The sequence below is a fragment of the Puntigrus tetrazona genome, unplaced genomic scaffold (genome assembly GCF_018831695.1).
Source record: "Puntigrus tetrazona isolate hp1 unplaced genomic scaffold, ASM1883169v1 S000000988, whole genome shotgun sequence".
NCBI lineage: Eukaryota > Metazoa > Chordata > Actinopteri > Cypriniformes > Cyprinidae > Puntigrus > Puntigrus tetrazona.
The window spans coordinates 1-19,906 of NW_025048583.1; the positions used below are offsets into that span (position 1 = coordinate 1).

Consider the following 19,906-nt stretch of genomic DNA (forward strand, 5'->3'; position numbering starts at 1 on the left):
TTGAGTTTTTTTCACTACTTATCTAATACACTGGCCCTTAGTGTGGCCAAAGTTTGACCAGCTCTTTGCTTTCCCTTACTGCTTATTTAATTAAATTGCCTTTAAAGTAGCTGTTCTTTAAACAGAGTTTGACTGTTTTTAACTACTTAACTAATGCTCTTATCTTTATTGTAGCTCATTTTGAAGTATTTTTTTGTATTTCATTCATTACTTATCTAGTATAATGGCACTTAGTATGCCCCACCTTAAAATAGGGTTTTTTTTGCAGCTGCTTTCGCTTACGGCCATACCACCCTGTTCACGCCTGATCTCGTTTGAGCTCAGAAGCTAAGCAGAGCTGGGCCTAGTTAGTACTTGGATGGGAGACTGCCTAGAAATACCAGGTGCTGTAAGTTTTTGAGTTTTTCACTACTTATCTAATACACTGGCCCTTAGTTTGGCCAAAGTTTGACCAGCTCTTTGCTTTCCCTTACTGCTTATTTAATTCAATTGCCTTTAAAGTAGCTGTTCTTTAAACAGAGTTTGACTGTTTTTAACTACTTAACTAATGCTCTTATCTTTAATGTAGCTCATTTTGAAGTATTTTTTGTATTTCATTCATTACTTATCTAGTAGAATGGCACTTAGTGTGCCTCACCTTAAAATAGGGGCTTTTTGCAGCAGCTTTCAGCTACGGCCATCCCACCCTGTTCACGCCTGATCTCGTCTGATCTCAGAAGCTAAGCAGAGTTGGGCCTAGTTAGTACTTGGATGGGAGACTGCCTAGGAATACCAGGTGCTGTAAGTTTTTGAGTTTTTTCACTACTTATCTAATACACTGGCCCTTAGTGTGGCCAAAGTTTGACCAGCTCTTTGCTTTCCCTTACTGCTTATTTAATTCAATTGCCTTTAAAGTAGCTGTTCTTTAAACAGAGTTTGACTGTTTTTAACTACTTAACTAATGCTCTTATCTTTAATGTAGCTCATTTTGAAGTATTTTTTTGTATTTCATTCATTACTTATCTAGTAGAATGGCACTTAGTGTGCCTCACCTTAAAAAGGGGGCTTTTGCAGCAGCTTTAGCCACGGCCATCCCACCCTGTTCACGCCTGATCTCGTCTGATTTCAGAAGCTAAGCAGAGTTGGGCCTAGTTAGTACTTGGATGGGAGACTGCCTAGGAATACCAGGTGCTGTAAGTTTTTGAGTTTTTTCACTACTTATCTAATACACTGGCCCTTAGTGTGGCCAAAGTTTGACCAGCTCTTTGCTTTCCCTTACTGCTTATTTAATTCAATTGCCTTTAAAGTAGCTGTTCTTTAAACAGAGTTTGACTGTTTTTAACTACTTAACTAATGCTCTTATCTTTAATGTAGCTCATTTTGAAGTATTTTTTTGTATTTCATTCATTACTTATCTAGTATAATGGCACTTAGTGTGCCTCACCTTAAAATAGGGTCTTTTGCAGCAGCTTTAGCACGGCCATCCCATCCTGTTCACGCCTGATCTCGTCCGATCTCAGAAGCTAAGCAGAGTTGGGCCTAGTTAGTACTTGGATGGGAGACTGCCTAGGAATACCAGGTGCTGTACGTTTTGAGTTTTTTCACTACTTATCTAATACACTGGCCCTTAGTGTGGCCAAAGTTTGACCAGCTCTTTGCTTTCCCTTACTGCTTATTTAATTCAATTGCCTTTAAAGTAGCTGTTCTTTAAACAGAGTTTGACTGTTTTTAACTACTTAACTAATGCTCTTATCTTTAATGTAGCTCATTTTGAAGTATTTTTTTGTATTTCATTCATTACTTATCTAGTATAATGGCACTTAGTGTGCCTCACCTTAAAATAGGGGGCTTTTTGCAGCAGCTTTCGCTTACGGCCATACCACCCTGTTCACGCCTGATCTCGTCTGATCTCAGAAGCTAAGCAGAGTTGGTCCTAGTTAGTACTTGGATGGGAGACTGCCTAGGAATACGTGGTGCTGTAAGTTTTTGAGTTTTTCACTACTTATCTAATACACTGGCCCTTAGTGTGGCCAAAGTTTGACCAGCTCTTTGCTTTTCCCTTACTGCTTATTTAATTCAATTGCCTTTAAAGTAGCTGTTCTTTAAACAGAGTTTGACTGTTTTTAACTACTTAACTAATGCTCTTATCTTTAATGTAGCTCATTTTGAAGTATTTTTTTTTTTTTTTTGTATTTCATTCATTACTTATCTAGTATAATGGCACTTAGTGTGCCTTACCTTAAAATAGGGGCTTTTTGCAGCAGCTTTCGCTCACGGCCATACCACCCTGTTCACGCCTGATCTTGTCTGATCTCAGACGCTAAGCAGAGTTGGGCCTATTTAGTACTTGGATGGGAGACTGCCTAGGAATACCAGTTGCTGTAGGTTTTTGAGTTTTTCACTACTTATCTAATACACTGGCCCTTAGTGTGGCCAAAGTTTGACCAGCTCTTTGCTTTCCCTTACTGCTTATTTAATTCAATTGCCTTTAAAGTAGCTGTTCTTTAAACAGAAGGTTTGACTGTTTTTAACTACTTAACTAATGCTCTTATCTTTAATGTAGCTCATTTTGAAGTATTTTTTTGTATTTCATTCATTACTTATCTAGTATAATGGCACTTAGTGTGCCTCACCTTAAAATAGGGGGCTTTTTGCAGCAGCTTTCGCTTACCTCCATACCACCCTGTTCACACCTGATTTCGTCTGATCTCAGAAGCTAAGCAGAGTTTGGCCTAGTTAGTACTTGGATGGGAGACTGCCTTGGAATACCAGGTGCTGTAGGTTTTTGAGTTTTTTCACTACTTATCTAATACACTGGCCCTTAGTGTGGCCAAAGTTTGACCAGCTCTTTGCTTTCCCTTACTGCTTATTTTGATCAATTGTTTTTAAAGTAGCTGTTCTTTAAACAGAGTTTGACTGTTTTTAACTACTTAACTAATGCTCTTATCTTTAATGTAGCTCATTTTAAAGTATTTTTTTTGTATTTCATTCATTACTTATCTAGTATAATGCCACTTAGTGTGCCTCACCTTAAAATAGGGGGCTTTTTGCAGCAGCTTTCGCTTACGGCCATACCACCCTGTTCACGCCTGATCTCGTCTGATCTCAGAAGCTAAGCAGAGTTGGGCCTAGTTAGTACTTGGATGGGAGACTGCCTAGGAATACCAGGTGCTGTAAGTTTTTGAGTTTTTTCACTACTTATCTAATACACTGGCCCTTAGTGTGGCCAAAGTTTGACCAGCTCTTTGCTTTCCCTTACTGCTTATTTAATTCAATTGCCTTTAAAGTAGCTGTTCTTTAAACAGAGTTTGACTGTTTTTAACTACTTAACTAATGCTCTTATCTTTAATGTAGCTCATTTTTAAAGTATTTTTTTGTATTTCATTCATTACTTATCTAGTATAATGGCATTTAGTGTGCCTCACCTTAAAATAGGGACTTTTTGCAGCAGCTTTCGCTTACGGCCATACCACCCTGTTCACGCCTGATCTTGTCTGATCTCAGAAGCTAAGCAGAGTTGGGCCTAGTTAGTACTTGGATGGGAGACTGCCTAGGAATACCAGGTGCTGTAAGTTTTTGAGTTTTTCACTACTTATCTAATACACTGGCCCTTAGTGTGGCCAAAGTTTGACCAGCTCTTTGCTTTCCCTTACTGCTTATTTAATTCAATTGCCTTTAAAGTAGCTGTTCTTTAAACAGAGTTTGACTGTTTTTAACTACTTAACTAATGCTCTTATCTTTAATGTAGCTCATTTTAAAGTATTTTTTTGTATTTCATTCATTACTTATCTAGTATAATGGCACTTAGTGTGCCTCACCTTAAAATAGGGGCTTTTTGCAGCAGCTTTCGCGCACGGCCATACCACCCTGTTCAAGCCTGATCTCGTCTGATCTCAGAAGCTAAGCAGAGTTGGGCCTAGTTAGTACTTGGATGGGAGACTGCCTAGGAATACCAGGTGCTGTAAGTTTTTGAGTTTTTTCACTACTTATCTAATACACTGGCCCTTAGTGTGGCCAAAGTTTGACCAGCTCTTTGCTTTCCCTTACTGCTTATTTAATTCAATTGCCTTTAAAGTAGCTGTTCTTTAAACAGAGTTTGACTGTTTTTAACTACTTAACTAATGCTCTTATCTTTAATGTAGCTCATTTTTGAAGTATTTTTTTGTATTTCATTCATTACTTATCTAGTATAATGGCACTTAGTGTGCCTCACCTTAAAATAGGGGCTTTTGCAGCAGCTTTTAGCTTACGGCCATACCACCCTGTTCATGCCTGATCTCGTCTGATCTCAGAAGCTAAGCAGAGTTGGGCCTAGTTAGTACTTGGATGGGAGACTGCCTAGGAATACCAGGTGCTGTAAGTTTTGAGTTTTTTCACTACTTATCTAATACACTGGCCCTTAGTGTGGCCAAAGTTTGACCAGCTCTTTGCTTTCCCTTACTGCTTATTTAATTCAATTGCCTTTAAAGTAGCTGTTCTTTAAACAGAGTTTGACTGTTTTTAACTACTTAACTAATGCTCTTATCTTTAATGTAGCTCATTTTGAAGTATTTTTTTGTATTTTATTCATTACTTTTCTAGTATAATTGCACTTAGTGTGCCTCACCCTAAAATAGGGGGCTCTTCGCAGCAGCTTTAGCTTACGGCCACACCACCCTGTTCACGCCTGATCTCGTCTGATCTCAGAAGCTAAGCAGAGTTGGGCCTAGTTAGTACTTGGATGGGAGACTGCCTAGGAATACCAGGTGCTGTAAGTTTTTGAGTTTTTTCACTACTTATCTAATACACTGGCCCTTAGTGTGGCCAAAGTTTGACCAGCTCTTTGCTTTCCCTTACTGCTTATTTAATTCAATTGCCTTTAAAGTAGCTGTTCTTTAAACAGAGTTTGACTGTTTTTAACTACTTAACTAATGCTCTTATCTTTAATGTAGCTCATTTTGAAGTATTTTTTGTATTTCATTCATTACTTATCTAGTATAATGGCACTTAGTGTGCCTCACCTTAAAATAGGGGGCTTTTTGCAGCAGCTTTCGCTTACGGCCATACCACCCTGTTCACTCCTGATCTCAGAAGCTAAGCAGAGTTGGGCCTAGTTAGTACTTGGATGGGAGACTGCCTAGGAATACCAGGTGCTGTACGTTTTGAGTTTTTTCACTACTTATCTAATACACTGGCCCTTAGTGTGGCCAAAGTTTGACCAGCTCTTTGCTTTCCCTTACTGCTTATTTAATTCAATTGCCTTTAAAGTAGCTGTTCTTTAAACAGAGTTTGACTGTTTTTAACTACTTAACTAATGCTCTTATCTTTAATGTAGCTCATTTTTAAGTATTTTTTGTATTTCATTCATTACTTTTCTAGTATAATTGCACTTAGTGTGCCTCACCCTAAAATAGGGGCTTTTCGCAGCAGCTTTCGCCACGGCCACACCACCCTGTTCACGCCTGATCTCTTCTGATCTCAGAAGCTAAGCAGAGTTGGGCCTAGTTAGTACTTGGATGGCAGACTGCCTAGGAATACCAGGTGCTGTAAGTTTTTGAGTTTTTTTCACTACTTATCTAATACACTGGCCCTTAGTGTGGCCAAAGTTTGACCAGCTCTTTGCTTTCCCTTACTGCTTATTTAATTCAATTGCCTTTAAAGTAGCTGTTCTTTAAACAGAGTTTGACTGTTTTTAACTACTTAACTAATGCTCTTATCTTTAATGTAGCTCATTTTGAAGTATTTTTTGTATTTCATTCATTACTTATCTAGTTTAATGGCACTTAGTGTGCCTCACCTTAAAATAGGGGGCCTTTTGCAGCAGCTTTCGTTTGTGGCCATACCACCCTGTTCACGCCTGATCTCGTCTGATCTCAGAAGCTAAGCAGAGTTGGGCCTAGTTAGTACTTGGATGGGAGACTGCCTAGGAATACCAGGTGCTGTAAGTTTTGAGTTTTTCACTACTTATCTAATACACTGGCCCTTAGTGTGGCCAAAGTTTGACCAGCTCTTTGCTTTCCCTTACTGAAAGCATTAGTTAAGTAGTTAAAAACAGTCAAACTCTGTTTAAAGAACAGCTACTTTAAAGGCAATTGAATTAAAAAGCAGTAAGGGAAAGCAAAGAGCTCTGCTTCCGGCTTATGACTGTTGGACGCTCTTGCTTACTGCTCCGCGCTTTGCTTCTTTTTATCTACTTTTATCTACTTTTTTTCTGATTTTACTAAGTTTTAACTTCAGCATATAGCACAGTGCTCAAACAACACATATTTGGCAAAAACTTTCGGGATTGCAATAATAGCTACTACGAAGAACTAGATTATCTGCCTCCGCTGCTAGCAGCTTACATTCGGAGACGGAAAACACAGCTTCCTATTTTCAACAAACAAGAAAGAAAATGTCTCTTCTGGAATCTACTTGCTGCACAAACTGCCACAGACTGCTACAAAGGATTGTGGCTCTTGAAACAAAGTTACTTGCTGGACTCCCAAAACAAGCAGATCACACAGCAGATCATCACGGACCCCCTCAGCCCACAGCCGGTGAGTCCTGTGAATCGAATCAATCTCGACAGTATACAAATGTAGCGAATCAAGCTAAAGCTGATCAACACACAAATCAGTGGCAAAGACAGGGAGCGAGAGACCAAAGGCACTCGAGACATCAGACTGTCACGAGTATCTCATATTGCCGCTGTGGCATCATCTACCCCAGACATGGCCATGAGAAGGCTTGGAAAAACTGGTATTTTACCACCCCCTGTACAGCTCGAGAACAGATTTGAATCTTTAACGAATTTGGGTGAGGAATCCCCGAAAGTGACTGAGCAGGAGTCATATCAGCCAGTAGCTAACACCGCTACAAACAGGCGCTCAAGGTCGAGCAGACAGCGGCGTTCAGATCACAGAGAAGCCGAGCCCAGAACTCTGATAGTCGGAGACTCCATTATCAGAAACGTCAGGAGCAGAACGACAACTACATGCTGCTTTCCTCAAGCGACCGTCTCTGATGTAAACTATGGACTTCAGAACGTTCTAATGAAGCACAAGACTGCAAAACGAGTCATCATCCATGTGGGGAAGAATGACATTCGTAAGGAGCAATCAGAACTCCTGAAGAGGGACTTCAGTGAACTTATCGAAACACTTCAAAGAGTTGAAGTCCAGTCGTTCATCAGTGGACCACTCCCAGCAAGGGGAACAAACATGTTTTCACGGTTGCTTGGACTGAATACTTGGCTACAAAGAACCTGCAGTCAAAAAGGAGTCAACTTCATCGACAACTTCAATCTGTTCTGGGGACACAGACAACTGTTTAAACTGGATGGCCTTCACCCAAACAAACTTGGTGCGAGAGTGTTAAAGGACAACATCTATTTTTCACTCCGTCATCCATCAGCAGAGTGTGCCAGTCCACTCAACATGAATGGCACACACACACCTGGACAAAGTATGGATGACGACAGGACTTCATATCAGCCTCAGAGTCATCATCTGGTCGACACATCCCACAAGGACACTGAAAACACCACAGAGCCACAACAAGCACTGTCTGTGGACACTATCACGGTTGAGCCCTGCCCGCAGAGCCCATCACAGACACAATGTGACGCACAACAACGGCTCCAGGACTCAGAGCCGAAGGACGACTCTCTGGTAATCAGCCAGGGAAGCCAGGACAGCATAATTCTGCCACGGAAACACCAATGCTCTGTTTACCAGAGACATTATCCCTCTCTCAAGCATCGCCACTTCTCAGCTTCTCACAAAAAATGGAGGAACTGGTGGCTAAAACCAGACTCTCCCACTCCTTTGCTGCGAGCCCCCAGTTATCAACTACAAAACGGCGGGCACCACCGCCTCCAAGGCCGCTGGGCCCAGCTCGCCCTCCTCCAGCGAGAGCTCTTCGGCCGCTGCGACAACGCCAGGCCATCCCTCCTCCATCTGCAGCTGGTAAAGCAAAAACAACTGATAACAGCTCTCAGTGATGTGTTTCGGGTCCCCGCGACTACAGCAAAAACTTCCAGGGATGTTTAGAAAACAAGCGGGAACCCAGTGTGTCTCTCACTATCTCCGTCTTATTACAGGATAGAAAGTCTAAGGCCTTCTCAAGGCGTACAACTGACAAATCTAATCTGCGGCCCATTAGACAACAAACTCAGACTTCTATAGAAACAAAAAGTACTACCATCAAGCTAGCATTATTAAATGTTCGATCACTAAAAAACAAATCATTTGTGATCAATGATTTAATAATTACAAACAATCTAGATTTTATGTTTCTAAATGAAACATGGCTTGAAGAAAGCTGCAGTGCAACAGTGCTCAATGAAACAGCCCCTCCCAACTTCACTTATATGAATGTTTGCAGAGTTGACAAGAGAGGGGGTGGGGTTACTGCTCTCTTTAAAGATGTCTTTCAGTGCAGACAAGTGTCATTTGGTCAGTACTTGTCATTTGAATATCTAGGGATTGTGTTGAAAGGTGCTCCACGCATCCTGTTTATCATTATTTACAGGCCTCCAAAATATTCTCCAGCCTTTGTTGAAGAGTTCACAGAATTGTTATCAATGATTTGTTCAGAATTTGACTGTTTTGTGATTGCAGGGGATTTTAATATCCACATAGAAAATGCAGAAATCAAAACTACAAAAGAATTTGTAACCGTTTTAAACACTTTTGAGCTGATTCAGCATGTGCATGGACCTACACATCACCATGGGCACACGCTAGATTTACTCATTAGTAAGGGTTTACAGCTTTCGTCCATTGTTATCAAGGATGTAGCACTGTCTGATCACTTCTGTATTTTCTTTGATATATTGATCTCTGCTACCACTGAATCCAGATCTGTCACTGTCAGAAAGAGATGCATTAATGAGAACACAAGTGTGCTATTTATGAAGGCTGTTTCTTCAATGCCAAGCATTTCTGCCGACTGCGTTGATCTTCTCCTAGAGTCCTTTGACTCAAAAGTTAAGAATGTCATGGATGACATTGCACCTGTGAAAGTCAGTAAGAAGACTGGCAGACAAAAGTCATGTTGGAGAAAATCAACAGCAGTGCAGATCATGAAAAGGCAATGCAGAAAGGCTGAGCGGACGTGGCGGAAGACAAAACTTGAAATCCACTATAGCATCTATAAAGACAGCCTGCATGCTTTTAATGTGGAATTAGCCACAGCACGACAGAAGTTTTCTCAAACCTTATAAATAGTAACCTGAACAACACCCGCACTCTTTTTGCTACGGTTGAGAGACTGACAAACCCCCCAAGTCAGATTCCCAGTGAAATGCTTTCTGACAGCAAATGCAATGAGTTTGCCTCATTCTTTTCTGAGAAGATCGAAAATATCAGAAAGGCAATTAAAACATCAGATGATGTAGAGATATGTCAGATTCAACCACAATCTCAAAAAGGAGTCACTATGTGTGTTCTTGAAGCAATTGATAGCAAAACTTTGGAGGAAGTAATACAGCACCTAAAATCCTCAACCTGCTGTCTTGACACACTCCCCACATCCTTTCTTAAAAGCGTGTTTGACTGTTTAAAAGCTGACATCTTAGAAGTGGTGAACACATCACTTCTTTCTGGGACTTTTCCAAACGCCCTGAAAACTGCGGTTGTTAAGCCCCTCCTGAAAAGAGAAATCTTGATAACAGTATATTGAGTAACTATAGACCGATATCAAATCTTCCGGTCATAGGCAAGATCATTGAAAAGGTAGTTCTGAATCAGCTGAACAGCTACTTGAACTCAAATGGTTATCTGGATAATTTTCAATCTGGTTTCAGACCGCACCACAGCACAGAGACAGCGTTAGTTAAGATAATAAATGATATTCGCTTAAACTCTGATTCTGGTAAAATATCAGTGCTGGTACTACTAGATCTTAGTGCTGCGTTTGACACTGTCGATCATAACATTCTTCTAGACAGACTGGAAAACTGGGTCGGGCTTTCTGGAACGGCTCTAAACTGGTTCAGGTCATATTTAGAGGGGAGGGGTTATTATGTGAGTATAGGAGAGCATAGGTCTAAGTGGACGTCCATGACATGCGGAGTCCCACAAGGCTCAATTCTTGCGCCGCTCTTGTTTAGCCTGTATATGCTCCCACTAAGTCAAATAATGAGAAAGAATCAAATTGCCTATCACAGCTATGCTGACGACACACAGATTTACCTAGCTTTATCTCCAAATGACTACAGCCCCATTGAATCACTCTGCCAATGCATTGATGAAATCAACAGTTGGATGTGCCAAAATTTTCTTCAGTTAAACAAGGAGAAAACTGAGGTCATTGCATTTGGAAATAAAGATGAAGTTCACAAGGTGAATGCATACCTTAACTCAAGGGGTCAAACAACCAAAAGGCAAGTCAAGAATCTTGGTGTGATTCTAGAGACCGACCTTAGTTTCAGCTGTCATGTCAAAGCAGTGACTAAATCAGCGTACTATCACCTAAAAAATATTGCAAGAATAAGATGCTTTGTGCCCAGGCAAGACCTGGAGAAACTAGTCCATGCCTTCATCACCAGCAGGGTGGACTATTGTAATGGTCTCTCACTGGCCTTCCCAAAAGACCATCAGACAGCTGCAGCTCATCCAGAACGCTGCTGCCAGGATCCTGACTCGAACCAGAAAATCAAAGCACATCACACCAATCCTCAGGTCCTTACACTGGCTTCCAGTGACATTTAGAATTGATTTTAAAGCACTTTTACTCGTTTATAAATCACTCAATGGACTAGGACCTAAATACATTGCAGATATGATCACTATTTATACACCTAACAGACCACTCAGATCACTAGGATCAAGTCAGTTAGAAATACCAAAGGTTCACACCAAACAAGGAGAATCTGCTTTTAGTTATTATGCTGCTCGCATCTGGAACCAGCTTCCTGAAGAGATCAGATGTGCTGAAACATTAGTCACTTTTAAATCCAGACTCAAAACTCATCTGTTTAGTTGTGCATTTACAGAATGAGCACTGTGCTGCGTCCGAACTGTGCTACTTTGGCTACTTTGCTTCTTTTATTTTAAACTGTTTTAAATCAATCTCTTTTTGCTTTAAATTCAATTTATCTTAAATCAGTGTTTTTATTTTATTTTAATTTCTTTTATTGTTATTTAAATCTTGTAATTATTTTATTTCCTCTTTTGTAAAGCACTTTGAATTACCATTGTGTATGAAATGTGCTATATAAATAAACTTGCCTTGCCTTGACTTACTGCTTATTTAATTCAATTGCCTTTAAAGCAGCTGTTCTTTAAACAGAGTTTGACTGTTTTTAACTACTTAACTAATGCTCTTATCTTTAATGTAGCTCATTTTGAAGTATTTTTTTGTATTTCATTCATTACTTATCTAGTATAATGGCACTTAGTGTGCCTCACCTTAAAAAAGGGCTTTTGCAGCAGCTTTCGCTTACGGCCATACCACCCTGTTCACGCCTGATCTCGTCTGATCTCAGAAGCTAAGCAGAGTTGGGCCTAGTTAGTACTTGGATGGGAGACTGCCTAGGAATACCAGGTGCTGTTAGTTTTGAGTTTTTTCACTACTTATCTAATACACTGGCCCTTAGTGTGGCCAAAGTTTGACCAGCTCTTTGCTTTCCCTTACTGCTTATTTAATTCAATTGCCTTTAAAGTAGCTGTTCTTTAAACAGAGTTTGACTGTTTTTAACTACTTAACTAATGCTCTTATCTTTAATGTAGCTCATTTTGAAGTATTTTTTTGTATTTCATTCATTACTTATCTAGTATAATGGCACTTAGTGTGCCTCACCTTAAAATAGGGGCTTTTTGCAGCAGCTTTGCTTACGGCCATCCCACCCTGTTCTCGCCTGATCTCGTCTGATCTCAGAAGCTAAGCAGAGTTGGGCCTAGTTAGTACTTGGATGGGAGACTGCCTAGGAATACCAGGTGCTGTAAGTTTTGAGTTTTTTCACTACTTATCTAATACACTGGCCCTTAGTGTGGCCAAAGTTTGACCAGCTCTTTGCTTTCCCTTACTGCTTATTTAATTCAGTTGCCTTTAAAGTAGCTGTTCTTTAAACAGAGTTTGACTGTTTTTAACTACTTAACTAATGCTCTTATCTTTAATGTAGCTCATTTTGAAGTATTTTTTTGTATTTCATTCATTACTTATCTAGTATAATGGCACTTAGTGTGCCTCACCTTAAAATAGGGGGCTTTTTGCAGCAGCTTTCGCTTACGGCCATCCCATCCTGTTCACGCCTGATCTCGTCCGATCTCAGAAGCTAAGCAGAGTTGGGCCTAGTTAGTACTTGGATGGGAGACTGCCTAGGAATACCAGGTGCTGTAAGTTTTTGAGTTTTTTCACTACTTATCTAATACACTGGCCCTTAGTGTGGCCAAAGTTTGACCAGCTCTTTGCTTTCCCTTACTGCTTATTTAATTCAATTGCCTTTAAAGTAGCTGTTCTTTAAAGATAGTTTGACTGTTTTTAACTACTTAACTAATGCTCTTATCTTTAATGTAGCTCATTTTGAAGTATTTTTTTGTAGTTCATTCATTACTTATCTACTATAATGGCACTTAGTGTGCCTCACCTTAAAATAGGGGCTTTTTGCAGCAGCTTTCGCACACGGCCATACCACCCTGTTCACGCCTGATCTCGTCTGATCTCAGAAGCTAAGCAGAGTTGGGCCTAGTTAGTACTTGGATGGGAGACTGCCTAGGAATACCAGGTGCTGTAAGTTTTTGAGTTTTTCACTACTTATCTAATACACTGGCCCTTAGTGTGGCCAAAGTTTGACCAGCTCTTTGCTTTCCCTTACTGCTTATTTAATTCAATTGCCTTTAAAGTAGCTGTTCTTTAAACAGAGTTTGACTGTTTTTAACTACTTAACTAATGCTCTTATCTTTAATGTAGCTCATTTTGAAGTATTTTTTGTATTTCATTCATTACTTATCTAGTATAAAGGGACTTAGTGTGCCTTACCTTAAAATAGGGGCTTTTTGCAGCAGCTTTCAGCTTACGGCCATACCACCCTGTTCACGCCTGATCTCTGAAGCTAAGCAGAGTTGGGCCTAGTTAGTACTTGGATGGGAGACTGCCTAGGAATACCAGGTGCTGTATGTTTTTGAGTTTTTTCACTACTTATCTAATACACTGGCCCTTAGTGTGGCCAAAGTTTGACCAACTCTTTGCTTTCCCTTACTGCTTATTTAATTCAATTGCCTTTAAAGTAGCTGTTCTTTAAACAGAGTTTGACTGTTTTTAACTACTTATCTAATGCTCTTATCTTTAATGTAGCTCATTTTGAAGTATTTTTTTGTATTTTATTCATTACTTTTCTAGTATAATTGCACTTAGTGTGCCTCACCCTAAAATAGGGGGCTTTTCGCAGCAGCTTTAGCTTACGGCCACACCACCCTGTTCACGCCTGATCTCGTCTGATCTCAGAAGCTAAGCAGAGTTGGGCCTAGTTAGTACTTGGATGGGAGACTGCCTAGGAATACCAGGTGCTGTAAGTTTTTGAGTTTTTTCACTACTTATCTAATACACTGGCCCTTAGTGTGGCCAAAGTTTGACCAGCTCTTTGCTTTCCCTTACTGCTTATTTAATTCAATTGCCTTTAAAGTAGCTGTTCTTTAAACAGAGTTTGACTGTTTTTAACTACTTAACTAATGCTCTTATCTTTAATGTAGCTCATTTTGAAGTATTTTTTTGTATTTCATTCATTACTTATCTAGTATAATGGCACTTAGTGTGCCTCACCTTAAAATAGGGGGCTTTTTGCAGCAGCTTTCGCTTACGGCCATACCACCCTGTTCACGCCTGATCTCAGAAGCTAAGCAGAGTTGGGCCTAGTTAGTACTTGGATGGGAGACTGCCTAGGAATACCAGGTGCTGTACGTTTTTGAGTTTTTTCACTACTTATCTAATACACTGGCCCTTAGTGTGGCCAAAGTTTGACCAGCTCTTTGCTTTCCCTTACTGCTTATTTAATTCAATTGCCTTTAAAGTAGCTGTTCTTTAAACAGAGTTTGACTGTTTTTAACTACTTAACTAATGCTCTTATCTTTAATGTAGCTCATTTTGAAGTATTTTTTGTATTTCATTCATTACTTATCTAGTATAATGGCACTTAGTGTGCCTCACCTTAAAATAGGGGGCTTTTTGCAGCAGCTTTCGCTTACGGCCATACCACCCTGTTCACGCCTGATCTCGTCTGATCTCAGACGCTAAGCAGAGTTGGGCCTAGTTAGTACTTGGATGGGAGACTGCCTAGGAATACCAGGTGCTGTAAGTTTTGAGTTTTTCACTACTTATCTAATACACTGGCCCTTAGTGTGGCCAAAGTTTGACCAGCTCTTTGCTTTCCCTTACTGCTTATTTAATTCAATTGCCTTTAAAGTAGCTGTTCTTTAAACAGAGTTTGACTGTTTTTAACTACTTAACTAATGCTCTTATCTTTAATGTAGCTCATTATGAAGTATTTTTTTGTATTTCATTCATTACTTATCTAGTATAATGGCACTTAGTGTTCCTCACCTTAAAATAGGGGGCTTTTGCGGCAGCTTTTTGCTACGGCCATACCACCCTGTTCACGCCTGATCTCGTCTGATCTCAGAAGCTAAGCAGAGTTGGGCCTAGTTAGTACTTGGATGGGAGACTGCCTAGGAATACCAGGTGCTGTAAGTTTTTGAGTTTTTTCACTACTTATCTAATACACTGGCCCTTAGTGTGGCCAAAGTTTGACCAACTCTTTGCTTTCCCTTACTGCTTATTTAATTCAATTGCCTTTAAAGTAGCTGTTCTTTAAACAGAGTTTGACTGTTTTTAACTACTTAACTAATGCTCTTATCTTTAATGTAGCTCATTTTGAAGTATTTTTTTGTATTTCATTCATTACTTATCTAGTATAAAGGGACTTAGTGTGCCTTACCTTAAAATAGGGGCTTTTTGCAGCAGCTTTAGCTTACGGCCATACCACCCTGTTCACGCCTGATCTCAGAAGCTAAGCAGAGTTGGGCCTAGTTAGTACTTGGATGGGAGACTGCCTAGGAATACCAGGTGCTGTATGTTTTTGAGTTTTTCACTACTTATCTAATACACTGGCCCTTAGTGTGGCCAAAGTTTGACCAACTCTTTGCTTTCCCTTACTGCTTATTTAATTCAATTGCCTTTAAAGTAGCTGTTCTTTAAACAGAGTTTGACTGTTTTTAACTACTTAACTAATGCTCTTATCTTTAATGTAGCTCATTTTGAAGTTTTTTTGTATTTCATTCAATACTTATCTAGTATAATGGCACTTAGTGTGCCTCACCTTAAAATAGGGGCTTTTCGCAGCAGCTTTAGCTTACGGCCACACCACCCTGTTCACGCCTGATCTCGTCTGATCTCAGAAGCTAAGCAGAGTTGGGCCTAGTTAGTACTTGGATGGGAGACTGCCTAGGAATACCAGGTGCTGTAAGTTTTTGAGTTTTTTCACTACTTATCTAATACACTGGCCCTTAGTGTGGCCAAAGTTTGACCAGCTCTTTGCTTTCCCTTACTGCTTATTTAATTCAATTGCCTTTAAAGTAGCTGTTCTTTAAACAGAGTTTGACTGTTTTTAACTACTTAACTAATGCTCTTATCTTTAATGTAGCTCATTTTGAAGTATTTTTTGTATTTCATTCATTACTTATCTAGTATAATGGCACTTAGTGTGCCTCACCTTAAAATAGGGGGCCTTTTGCAGCAGCTTTCGCTTACGGCCATACCACCCTGTTCACGTCTGATCTCAGAAGCTAAGCAGAGTTGGGCCTAGTTAGTACTTGGATGGGAGACTGCCTAGGAATACCAGGTGCTGTAAGTTTTGAGTTTTTTCACTACTTATCTAATACACTGGCCCTTAGTGTGGCCAAAGTTTGACCAGCTCTTTGCTTTCCCTTACTGAAAGCATTAGTTAAGTAGTTAAAAACAGTCAAACTCTGTTTAAAGAACAGCTACTTTAAAGGCAATTGAATTAAAAAAGCAGTAAGGGAAAGCAAAGAGCTCTGCTTCCGACTTATGCGACTGTTCGGACGCTCTTGCTTACTGCTCCGCGCTTTGCTTCTTTTTATCTACTTTTATCTACTTTTTTTCAGATTTTACTAAGTTTTAACTTCAGCATACAGCACAGTGCTCAAACAACACATATTTGGCAAAAACTTTCGGGATTGCAATAATAGCTACTACGAAGAACTAGATTATCTGCCTCCCGCTGCTAGCAGCTTACATTCGGAGACGGAAAACACAGCTTCCTATTTTCAACAAACAAGAAAGAAAATGCCTCTTCTGGAATCTACTTGCTGCACAAACTGCCACAGACTGCTACAAAGGATTGTGGCTCTTGAAACAAAGTTACTTGCTGGACTCCCAAAACAAGCAGATCACACAGCAGATCATCACGGACCCCCTCAGCCCACAGCCGGTGAGTCCTGTGAATCGAATCAATCTCGACAGTATACAAATGTAGCGAATCAAGCTAAAGCTGATCAACACACAAATCAGTGGCAAAGACAGGGAGCGAGACCCAAAGGCACTCGAGACATCAGACTGTCACGAGTATCTCATATTGCCGCTGTGGCATCATCTACCCCAGACATGGCCATGAGAAGGCTTGGAAAAACTGGTATTTTACCACCCCCTGTACAGCTCGAGAACAGATTTGAATCTTTAACGAATTTGGGTGAGGAATCCCCGAAAGTGACTGAGCAGGAGTCATATCAGCCAGTAGCTAACACCGCTACAAACAGGCGCTCAAGGTCGAGGAGCAGACAGCGGCGTTCAGATCACAGAGAAGCCGAGCCCAGAACTCTGATAGTCGGAGACTCCATTATCAGAAACGTCAGGAGCAGAATGACAACTACATGCTGCTTTCCTCAAGCGACCGTCTCTGATGTAAACTATGGACTTCAGAACGTTCTAATGAAGCACAAGACTGCAAAACGAGTCATCATCCATGTGGGGAAGAATGACATTCGTAAGGAGCAATCAGAACTCCTGAAGAGGGACTTCAGTGAACTTATCGAAACACTTCAAAGAGTTGAAGTCCAGTCGTTCATCAGTGGACCACTCCCAGCAAGGGGAACAAACATGTTTTCACGGTTGCTTGGACTGAATACTTGGCTACAAAGAACCTGCAGTCAAAAAGGAGTCAACTTCATCGACAACTTCAATCTGTTCTGGGGACACAGACAACTGTTTAAACTGGATGGCCTTCACCCAAACAAACTTGGTGTGAGAGTGTTAAAGGACAACATCTATTTTTCACTCCGTCATCCATCAGCAGAGTGTGCCAGTCCACTCAACATGAATGGCACACACACACCTGGACAAAGTATGGATGACGACAGGACTTCATATCAGCCTCAGAGTCATCATCTGGTCGACACATCCCACAAGGACACTGAAAACACCACAGAGCCACAACAAGCACTGTCTGTGGACACTATCACGGTTGAGCCCTGCCCGCAGAGCCCATCACAGACACAATGTGACGCACAACAACGGCTCCAGGACTCAGAGCCGAAGGGCGACTCTCTGGTAATCAGCCAGGGAAGCCAGGACAGCATAATTCTGCCACGGAAACACCAATGCTCTGTTTACCAGAGACATTATCCCTCTCTCAAGCATCGCCACTTCTCAGCTTCTCACAAAAAATGGAGGAACTGGTGGCTAAAACCAGACTCTCCCACTCCTTTGCTGCGAGCCCCCAGTTTATCAACTACAAAGCGGCGGGCACCACCGCCTCCAAGGCCGCTGGGCCCAGCTCGCCTCCTCCAGCGAGAGCTCTTCGGCCGCTGCGACAACGCCAGGCCATCCCTCCTCCATCTGCAGCTGGTAAAGCAAAAACAACTGATAACAGCTCTCAGTGATGTGTTTCGGGTCCCCGCGACTACAGCAAAAACTTCCAGGGATGTTTAGAAAACAAGCGGGAACCCAGTGTGTCTCTCACTATCTCCGTCTTATTACAGGATAGAAAGTCTAAGGCCTTCTCAAGGCGTACAACTGACAAATCTAATCTGCGGCCCATTAGACAACAAACTCAGACTTCTATAGAAACAAAAGTACTACCATCAAGCTAGCATTATTAAATGTTCGATCACTAAAAACAAATCATTTGTGATCAATGATTTAATAATTACAAACAATCTAGATTTTATGTTTCTAAATGAAACATGGCTTGAAGAAAGCTGCAGTGCAACAGTGCTCAATGAAACAGCCCCTCCCAACTTCACTTATATGAATGTTTGCAGAGTTGACAAGAGAGGGGTGGGGTTACTGCTCTCTTTAAAGATGTCTTTCAGTGCAGACAAGTGTCATTTGGTCAGTACTTGTCATTTGAATATCTAGGATTGTGTTGAAAGGTGCTCCACGCATCCTGTTTATCATTATTTACAGGCCTCCAAAATATTCTCCAGCCTTTGTTGAAGAGTTCACAGAATTGTTATCAATGATTTGTTCAGAATTTGACTGTTTTGTGATTGCAGGGGATTTTAATATCCACATAGAAAATGCAGAAATCAAAACTACAAAAGAATTTGTAACCGTTTTAAACACTTTTGAGCTGATTCAGCATGTGCATGGACCTACACATCACCATGGGCACACGCTAGATTTACTCATTAGTAAGGGTTTACAGCTTTCGTCCATTGTTATCAAGGATGTAGCACTGTCTGATCACTTCTGTATTTTCTTTGATATATTGATCTCTGCTACCACTGAATCCAGATCTGTCACTGTCAGAAAGAGATGCATTAATGAGAACACAAGTGTGCTATTTATGAAGGCTGTTTCTTCAATGCCAAGCATTTCTGCCGACTGCGTTGATCTTCTCCTAGAGTCCTTTGACTCAAAAGTTAAGAATGTCATGGATGACATTGCACCTGTGAAAGTCAGTAAGAAGACTGGCAGACAAAAGTCATGTTGAGAAAATCAACAGCAGTGCAGATCATGAAAAGGCAATGCAGAAAGGCTGAGCGGACGTGGCGGAAGACAAAACTTGAAATCCACTATGGCATCTATAAAGACAGCCTGCATGCTTTTAATGTGGAATTAGCCACAGCACGACAGAAGTTTTTCTCAAACCTTATAAATAGTAACCTGAACAACACCCGCACTTTTTGCTACGGTTGAGAGACTGACAAACCCCCAAGTCAGATTCCCAGTGAAATGCTTTCTGACAGCAAATGCAATGAGTTTGCCTCATTCTTTTCTGAGAAGATCGAAAATATCAGAAAGGCAATTAAAACATCAGATGATGTAGAGATATGTCAGATTCAACCACAATCTCAAAAAGGAGTCACTATGTGTGTTCTTGAAGCAATTGATAGCAAAACTTTGGAGGAAGTAATACAGCACCTAAAATCCTCAACCTGCTGTCTTGACACACTCCCACATCCTTTCTTAAAAGCGTGTTTGACTGTTTAAAAGCTGACATCTTAGAAGTGGTGAACACATCACTTCTTTCTGGGACTTTTCCAAACGCCCTGAAAACTGCGGTTGTTAAGCCCTCCTGAAAAAGAGAAATCTTGATAACAGTATATTGAGTAACTATAGACCGATATCAAATCTTTCCGGTCATAGGCAAGATCATTGAAAAGGTAGTTCTGAATCAGCTGAACAGCTACTTGAACTCAAATGGTTATCTGGATAATTTTCAATCTGGTTTCAGACCGCACCACAGCACAGAGACAGCGTTAGTTAAGATAATAAATGATATTCGCTTAAACTCTGATTCTGGTAAAATATCAGTGCTGGTACTACTAGATCTTAGTGCTGCGTTTGACACTGTCGATCATAACATTCTTCTAGACAGACTGGAAAACTGGGTCGGGCTTTCTGGAACGGCTCTAAACTGGTTCAGGTCATATTTAGAGGGGAGGGGTTATTATGTGAGTATAGGAGAGCATAGGTCTAAGTGGGACGCCCATGACATGCGGAGTCC

At 40.7% G+C, this 19,906-nt stretch overlaps 2 non-coding genes and 25 pseudogenes across 2 annotated transcripts; all 27 read left to right on the top strand.

Moving 5' to 3' along the window:
• Positions 1–276: 276 nt before the first annotated feature.
• On the top strand, positions 277–395 carry LOC122338745 (annotated as a pseudogene).
• Positions 396–668: 273 nt separating this feature from the next.
• Positions 669–787, top strand: LOC122338756 (annotated as a pseudogene).
• A 273-nt stretch (positions 788–1,060) lies between these two features.
• On the top strand, positions 1,061–1,179 carry LOC122338777 (annotated as a pseudogene).
• A 272-nt stretch (positions 1,180–1,451) lies between these two features.
• Positions 1,452–1,570, top strand: LOC122338767 (annotated as a pseudogene).
• Positions 1,571–1,845: 275 nt separating this feature from the next.
• Positions 1,846–1,964, top strand: LOC122338839 (annotated as a pseudogene).
• Positions 1,965–2,248: 284 nt separating this feature from the next.
• LOC122338789 lies at positions 2,249–2,367 on the top strand (annotated as a pseudogene).
• A 277-nt stretch (positions 2,368–2,644) lies between these two features.
• Positions 2,645–2,763, top strand: LOC122338781 (annotated as a pseudogene).
• A 277-nt stretch (positions 2,764–3,040) lies between these two features.
• Positions 3,041–3,159, top strand: LOC122338740. Its single transcript, XR_006249850.1, has one exon. It is a non-coding gene; the product is annotated as a 5S ribosomal RNA (ribosomal RNA).
• A 276-nt stretch (positions 3,160–3,435) lies between these two features.
• Positions 3,436–3,554, top strand: LOC122338826 (annotated as a pseudogene).
• Positions 3,555–3,828: 274 nt separating this feature from the next.
• On the top strand, positions 3,829–3,947 carry LOC122338764 (annotated as a pseudogene).
• A 276-nt stretch (positions 3,948–4,223) lies between these two features.
• Positions 4,224–4,342, top strand: LOC122338807. Its single transcript, XR_006249867.1, has one exon. It is a non-coding gene; the product is annotated as a 5S ribosomal RNA (ribosomal RNA).
• A 275-nt stretch (positions 4,343–4,617) lies between these two features.
• Positions 4,618–4,736, top strand: LOC122338808 (annotated as a pseudogene).
• Positions 4,737–5,011: 275 nt separating this feature from the next.
• LOC122338788 lies at positions 5,012–5,120 on the top strand (annotated as a pseudogene).
• A 272-nt stretch (positions 5,121–5,392) lies between these two features.
• On the top strand, positions 5,393–5,511 carry LOC122338791 (annotated as a pseudogene).
• Positions 5,512–5,787: 276 nt separating this feature from the next.
• On the top strand, positions 5,788–5,906 carry LOC122338830 (annotated as a pseudogene).
• A 5,477-nt stretch (positions 5,907–11,383) lies between these two features.
• On the top strand, positions 11,384–11,502 carry LOC122338813 (annotated as a pseudogene).
• Positions 11,503–11,775: 273 nt separating this feature from the next.
• On the top strand, positions 11,776–11,894 carry LOC122338834 (annotated as a pseudogene).
• A 275-nt stretch (positions 11,895–12,169) lies between these two features.
• On the top strand, positions 12,170–12,288 carry LOC122338829 (annotated as a pseudogene).
• A 275-nt stretch (positions 12,289–12,563) lies between these two features.
• On the top strand, positions 12,564–12,682 carry LOC122338742 (annotated as a pseudogene).
• Positions 12,683–12,956: 274 nt separating this feature from the next.
• Positions 12,957–13,065, top strand: LOC122338794 (annotated as a pseudogene).
• A 276-nt stretch (positions 13,066–13,341) lies between these two features.
• On the top strand, positions 13,342–13,460 carry LOC122338809 (annotated as a pseudogene).
• Positions 13,461–13,736: 276 nt separating this feature from the next.
• Positions 13,737–13,845, top strand: LOC122338787 (annotated as a pseudogene).
• A 275-nt stretch (positions 13,846–14,120) lies between these two features.
• On the top strand, positions 14,121–14,239 carry LOC122338811 (annotated as a pseudogene).
• A 273-nt stretch (positions 14,240–14,512) lies between these two features.
• Positions 14,513–14,631, top strand: LOC122338747 (annotated as a pseudogene).
• Positions 14,632–14,906: 275 nt separating this feature from the next.
• On the top strand, positions 14,907–15,015 carry LOC122338783 (annotated as a pseudogene).
• A 272-nt stretch (positions 15,016–15,287) lies between these two features.
• On the top strand, positions 15,288–15,406 carry LOC122338810 (annotated as a pseudogene).
• Positions 15,407–15,681: 275 nt separating this feature from the next.
• On the top strand, positions 15,682–15,790 carry LOC122338786 (annotated as a pseudogene).
• Positions 15,791–19,906: the final 4,116 nt, after the last annotated feature.